Consider the following 7,218-nt stretch of genomic DNA (forward strand, 5'->3'; position numbering starts at 1 on the left):
TCACTCTTGACTTGATAGACGTAAGATGAATGTATTTACTGTCTCACACGAAAGCATAAGCACTGGAAGTAATCAACTTTTTTAACTGCTTCATATGATTTACAATGCTTTTTTCATAAGATGTGTGTGAGGAAAAACAGTAGATGTCTGACATTCCAGAAAGACACGCATATGTGGCTAAGTTGTCTGTAAAAGATTAAATTTTTTTATTTGGACTTTTGTTACATTTGTTTGTTATTACATATTACATGTATGACTTGAATCAATTGCATTGTTAAATAGGTACCTTGTTTGAGGAAAAATGAAAAGGGTTGAGCTGCTGATATTTAATGATTGACTTAGGCTGAAATACACAGTGTATCATTAAAAAGGGAATTTACACTATTGTAATTGTGTACTGTACCATGGAACTGACCTCGTCAACTGTACATGTATCGCTATTCTTTTTAAATTAAATAATGCTCTATGCAAATGGAAGCAAATAGCAGTGCCTTGTCTAATTTTTCCAGCAAGTGACCCTTCATAACTTTCTTTAATCTATTTGCATGGGTAGATACTACGGGGTATCTAGCCAGAGGTAAGTGGTAGCGGGGAGAGGGGGTTGTTTATGTAGTGTAGTGAACCGACAGTGTGGATTTGTGCATTTTATATTAAATAATTTGGAGACTCAACTCCTCTTTTCTCTCCCATAGAGAAGGAGAGGGTTTGATTATTAACCCTCTACAGATGGCTGAAGAGACCCAAAGGAAAAGGTGAAAGGTTGCTTCCCCTAAGTGCTATTCCGGGGCAGTTGATCGTAAAACTGGCCACTTGGCAACAGCCAAGATAAGCCTCTCGGTGCCTGAATTGTTAAAATGACAAAGAAACTAACCAGAGATTACAAACAGCCTATCAGAACTCTCCTTAAAAGTGGGCAGGAAACCCTAAACTGCCCCCCCACACACACACACACGTAACCATGGCAATTGACCTTGCTCTGTGTTTAATTACCTCTTATCAAAGTGATATTCCTTCTCACACCCAGGTGTGACAAAATCCAGAACACCAAGGACAGCCCTGAACTTTATGTAAACAAAGACTGCAGTCTCCAAAGACTCAAACCATTACCTGTTTAATTAAATAATCTTTTAGTTACTTGATTACGTTTGCCTCTATTTGAGTAGTTATGTTACCATGTTGTTGCTATCTGTTGTTGATATTATTGCTGAAAAGAATCTAAATAAGTTACTTTTGCAGTGTTTTAATTTTCAGCAAGATTAAGGACACTCCTTCATTTTGTGTAACCAATGCTTGTTCACAATACTTTCTCACACAATTCCTTTAGAAATAATGATAAATGTCATATACTCTATTAATTGCCAGCTTGAATTTAAAGGCTAAATAACTAAATTTCCCAGTTCCTAAGGAAAGATTGTTTTTGGATTAATCTAAGCTGTTGTCATGTAACCTGAGCTCCCCCAAGTGGACGAAATAAGTATTATTTATATTTATTATATTTGATTATAATACGCGCAGATAGATTTTGTTTTTCTTTATAGACATATTAAAAGTTTAGATTATCTTGCTCTTCGCTGTGCTCTCTGGACGCTTCGGCACCATAATTCAGCACGCGACCGCCATGTCCCTCCCGGCGTGCCCTCTCCCGGCAACGCCCTAAGAATTCAACCAGTGCAACGAAGTCTTTGTTTCACTTGAAGCTACACATGCGAAGTGCCGCGACTAAAGTTTCCCTCAGTTCCAGTAACTTGTTTTATTTTCTTTCTTTTGTTTTGTTAAAGTTATCAGTCCGTTAAGTTACACTAGTCTAATTCAAGAATGACTAAGTTCCCTTTTTAAGCTTTTTCGTCGAGCACGCGACGTGGCCCGCCAGCAGTAACCAAGGACGATGAAAACTGCTAACCCGAGCCAGGGTTGGCCCCCACTGCAAGTTTCTTCAATAAGCCTCCCCGAGACGGACCCCGGAGCAGTTCACTGGCAGAGAAAGCGACTGGCCGGCGGCTTGAAGCTGTCCTAAACGAGAACGCACGGACTCTGCCAGTGTGAGGCCGCTTATCAGCAACCCGGTGGGAAGAAACACAAACCATAAGACCAAAACCCTACATTCTGTGGTCAGGGATGTCCCATAGTGTTAATATTGTCTTTTTAACTCCTAAACTCATAGCTTACTTTCATTAGTTCTCCTCTGCCGTATGAGTCAAATGCTTCCCACAATGAAACCTCCATTCCCTTTGTTTAGCCATTGTTTATTTCTCTGATGATTAAATACATCACCTTTCACCTTAATTAGTTAATAAATTCACTGTAACCAAGGAATTGTGTGTATTGCCTACTTCTAAGTCCCTGCCAAGAGAATTTACCCTTTAGATATGAGACTGACTGATTTAAGATAATTGAGCGATTATTAACTAACTGATCACTGGTGAATAATTGTATAGTTATTAAAAGCTACCTAGAGGTCCAGAGACTCTAGGTTAATAACAACATAACCGCAAAACGAGAGATTTTTATGATTAATATTTTCTGAATATTAAAATTCATAATTGGGTATTAAGTATCATAAATTTATTAAAATTCATACGTAGTTTAGACATGCTACATTTATATATATTAAACTTACATGTACTGTCTTCAAATTACCTATTCCATTTAAAGATGATTACATATGACATTGGTCACAATATTTATTTCAGTGGAAATACTGTACATGCACCTAAAGTCTCCCACATGAGAAGTCCGATTGAGGGACGAGATGCTCAGATATCGGGGAGCATCTCAATCCAATTTGTGATTTGTTAGTCTACAGTGTATCCCAAAACTCACCTTGAGTACCCCTTGACATGCATATTTTAGATCTCTACCTGCTCCAGCATAGTTGATTTTAGACCAGAGGAAGAAGCCACAAGATAAATCTTTAGAGGTCATGGGATGATTACAGAAAAAGAACACCAACAGCAAAAATAAGGCACTCAGCTTTTTTCATGTAAAATACTAGTAGTACTAAAAGCTTTAACCTCTCTAGCCCTTGAACATGTTTAAATTGAACAAATTGAGAATGAAAATTTATTCTTATAAACATGCAGGGTTTGAATGAAGAATGAAGGTTAACGGTTTACAAGCAGATATTGATTGTATTAACAAGCTGAACACTTTGAAAACTACTAGTGTAGGCATATTGGATACTGATTATTGCTATGGCAACCAGCAGCGCTTGTAGAAGCAGGAGCCATTAACTCCTTCAAAAGCTACACTTTTGTTTTTTATCATTTTTTTTCTGCCTTTCTTTCCCGAAACACGTGTTACCTCTGAAATAGTCATTGGAAGATGAAGACAGGGTTTTTGGATGAATGAGCAACAGACCACGATCCACCGGCTCAAAAAACTGGACCAGGCACCACGATGGGTGCGGTGATCGCACATACATACTTACAAATAATAGTATGTATGTTTGTGCAAGCGAAGTATTCAATTTTGGCCTAGGCAGCTTCTCATATGTTACCATATTTTAATGTAGGACTACACCTAATTATATGTTGTGTGTGTGTGTAGCTTGACGGATCTACAAATTTCGTTTTGTTATGCAAACTTGTGCTGTATAATGACTAATATACAACCTTGTACCTTGAATAAAAGACTGTTTACTAGTCTGCAGCGGAACTTTGAACTGACATCTGTCAGGAATTTCTTACCCATAACACAGGTAACCTGCATTTGACTCTGCAGTTAAATTATTGTTATGTTATGGTTATGTGAACCTGTTATTGTAGAGTTTTGGTGTACCAAAATGTGAGATTTAACCCTGGCCATACAAGTCTTTCTGCTTTAACCCGTTTAATCCCACCGGTCACATGTGACCGCATCTTTTTTTATTTTATTTCTGAAACTCTAAAAGTTGCAGCCATACCAATGTAATCCCTGCTACTGCTGAATGAAGCTAAGCAGGTTTGGGCTTGGCCAGTACCTGGATTGGAGACCTGGGAAAACTAAGTTGCTGCTGGAAGAGGTGTTGGTGGGCCAGTAAGGGGCAGTCTTCCCTCTGGTCCTAATAATAAGATCCAAATGCCCCACTGCAGTGATGGGGACACTGTGCTGTAGGAGATGCCATCCTTCGGATTAGACGTTAAACCGAGGTCCTGACTCACTGTGGTCATTAAAGATCCCATGGCTGTTGTCGCAAATAGTAGGGGGTTCCCCGGTGTCATGGCAAAATTCCCAACCTGGCTTTCACCATCTGGCCATCTAATCATTCCCCCTAGTAATTGGCTCAATGTTTCCCTCCCTCTCTGCCTCAAGCTGATGTGTGGTGAGCGTCCTGGCACTAAATGGCTGCCGTGCATCACCCAGGTGAGTGCTACACATTGGTGGTGGTTGAGGTGAGTCCTCCCTACTTCACTGTGAAGCTCTTTGAGTTTCCATGATAAAGCGCTATATAAATGTAATGCATTATTATAATTATTGTTGGCTTTGGGAAACAAATTCAACTTTTAAATGAAAAAATAGATGATTAAATTATAAATTTGATTAAAATTGATCCTTATCATGTGACTAGTGTGAAAGGTCACATGACCAGATTAGTTTCTTTCCTGCTTGCACATCTGGAAGAATATATCTTCCGCAAACTACTACAAAAAGTAGTAAGTAGAACACCTTAATTAACAGATAGAATTATCATATTTTGTACATATATTCTTTTAAGTGTCGACTACTGATATTGGAGATTTGGAGAATTATACTCCTGCATATATATTTTGCTCATAAGAACTGTAAATTTGTCACAGTTGTGACCGGCAATGTAACAGTGCTTCAATTGAAAACACAAGTTTTGGCTGTGATCCTAGTTATCATTTGTTTATTTTCACACATTTTGAAACTATCAGATATTTTGACACATTTTGAAACTATCAGATGTGCTGGACCTCCTAGACATACGTGACCCCCCCAGTGCTTTGTGCAACATCATGATCATTCCAACATTTGAAAATGTGGCATTTGAAAGTGACTGTGATAGTGATGGCTCAAATAGGTAGACTATTGAATGGCACTCTAGAGATAAACTATCTGGAGGATGAGACATTTTCATGAGAACCAATTGGTTTGAGATGTCAATAGAGGGTTGGCAACAGAGCAGTGGCTAAGACACATGTCTCTGGTGTGAAAGATTTCCACTGTGACACATCCATCAATGTGTTCCTAAGCAAGACACTTAACCAGTGTCTAATTGCTCCAGATGCGTGTGACTGAAAGTAGTTTGGGATAAGTGTCAGCTAATTAAATAATTATGTCAAATACCTATATAGTGAAAACCAATCTGAACATGGATGAATTCTGACTTCTATGGGGTTCTTCTCACATCTTCTCACATCACTTGTTTTGGTCATATGACCCTGATGTCTACAATGAAGCAATCTCAAAGTGCGGCCCATCTTCAGTGCACTGAATTATTCTTACAAAATTATGCCATACCCAAAATGGTTATCAGTTGCTGAACGCATGATACCTTATAATGGTAGGCATGCTTTTAGAATCAGAAATATATATATATATATATATATATATATATATATATATATATATTAAAAAAATATATAATATTGCCATGTAGGTTAACAAAGAATTATCTTATTTTAATATAAAGTTTAAAAAAAATGACAAGATATAAAACAAGATATAAAAAAATATAAATAATCATAAAGAATATGTAAGAATATATGCAGTGATATGCAAAATACTGATAGTGTAAAGGGGTTTGTGTCCAGGGTGGAAGGGTTGCCTCAGAGTCCTGGAGGCCAACAGGTCTTAGAGACCGCCCTCCTCTTGTGATGGCGATAATGCAGAGAATCTTGTGTCCTCTTGTGTTGTCGTACCTGCGTAATACGGTGTGTGCGTGTGTGTGAGTCTCTGACTCTGACCTGCAGTAACACCTAGTTGTGAGAAGAGGAGTTCATGGTCCCTCCCATAGAGAGAGGAGGGGATGATGAGAACCAGTGTGGATTTTATGTAGGCTTTTTCTTAACTGTGACTAAACTGTCTTATAGTAAGTAGCTTTATAATGACAGTTAAACTTTCTCGGTACCAAAAATGTTTCAAATGTGTGAGTGATTATTTACTCTTTTCTTATCGACAGGCGGATCTTATGCTGAAGTATTTTATTCCCCATCTCATACAGGAAAAAAGACTTTGGCCCAGAGTTACACAGACATCCCTCAGATAGAGAAGGCAAAATCAGAGTAATGTTCCTACAATTAGAATCCATTGTATTAATATTGTAGCCTATTAAATAATTTAGTTAAGAGCCTGCCATGCAGTATCGCTCATATAACGGGGATGTTCTTTGAGGGAGAGGGGTGACTACGGATGAGGGCAAGAAAAGGAAGTGACCCCTCAGCCTGTCAAACGCAGGCAGCTGTCTGCTTAAGATGAAAGAGCGATTTTCGGATGTAGGCCTACACTGTGTGCAAAATTATTAGGCAAGTTGTATTTTTGAGGATTAATTTTATTATTGAACAAATACCGTGCTCTCAGTCAATCCAAAATGTTAATAAACCCTCAATCCTGAATATTTAAGAAAGCAAAAGTGAGGTTTTGGCTTTCTTAGGAGAATATATGTGTGCACAATTATTAGGCAACTCTTAGTGTGCAGAAGTATTACGCAGCAAAATGAAAATTTTCCCATCTCACGTTTTTTTTAATTAATCTGTTAAAGTGAGAATTACAGAAACAAACAACTCAGTTTACAAATAAACATTTCTGACATTTAAAAAAAAAGATCAGTGACCAATATAGCCACCCTTCTTTTCAATAACAGTTATAAGCCTTCCATTCATGGAGTCTGTCAGTTTCTTGATCTGTTGATGATCAACTTTTTGTGCAGCAGCCACCACAGCCTCCCATACACTGTTCAGAGAGGTGTACTGTTTTCCTTCACCGTAAATCTCCCGTTTAAGAAGGGCCCACAAGTTCTCAATAGGGTTTAAATCAGGTGACGAAGGGGGCCATGTCATAATTCTTTCATCTTTAAGGCCTTTACTGGCTAGCCACGCAGTGGAGTACTTCGATGCATGCGATGGAGCATTGTCCTGCATAAAAATCATGGACTTCTTGAAAGATGTAGACTTTTTCCTGTACCACTGCTTGAAGAAAGTATCTTCTAAAAACTGGCAGTAGGTTTGGGAGTTCATTTTGAGTCCATCTTCAACCCGAAAAGGTCCAACTAGCTCATCT

Source organism: Micropterus dolomieu, linkage group LG02 (assembly GCF_021292245.1).
Source record: "Micropterus dolomieu isolate WLL.071019.BEF.003 ecotype Adirondacks linkage group LG02, ASM2129224v1, whole genome shotgun sequence".
NCBI classification, from domain to species: domain Eukaryota; kingdom Metazoa; phylum Chordata; class Actinopteri; order Centrarchiformes; family Centrarchidae; genus Micropterus; species Micropterus dolomieu.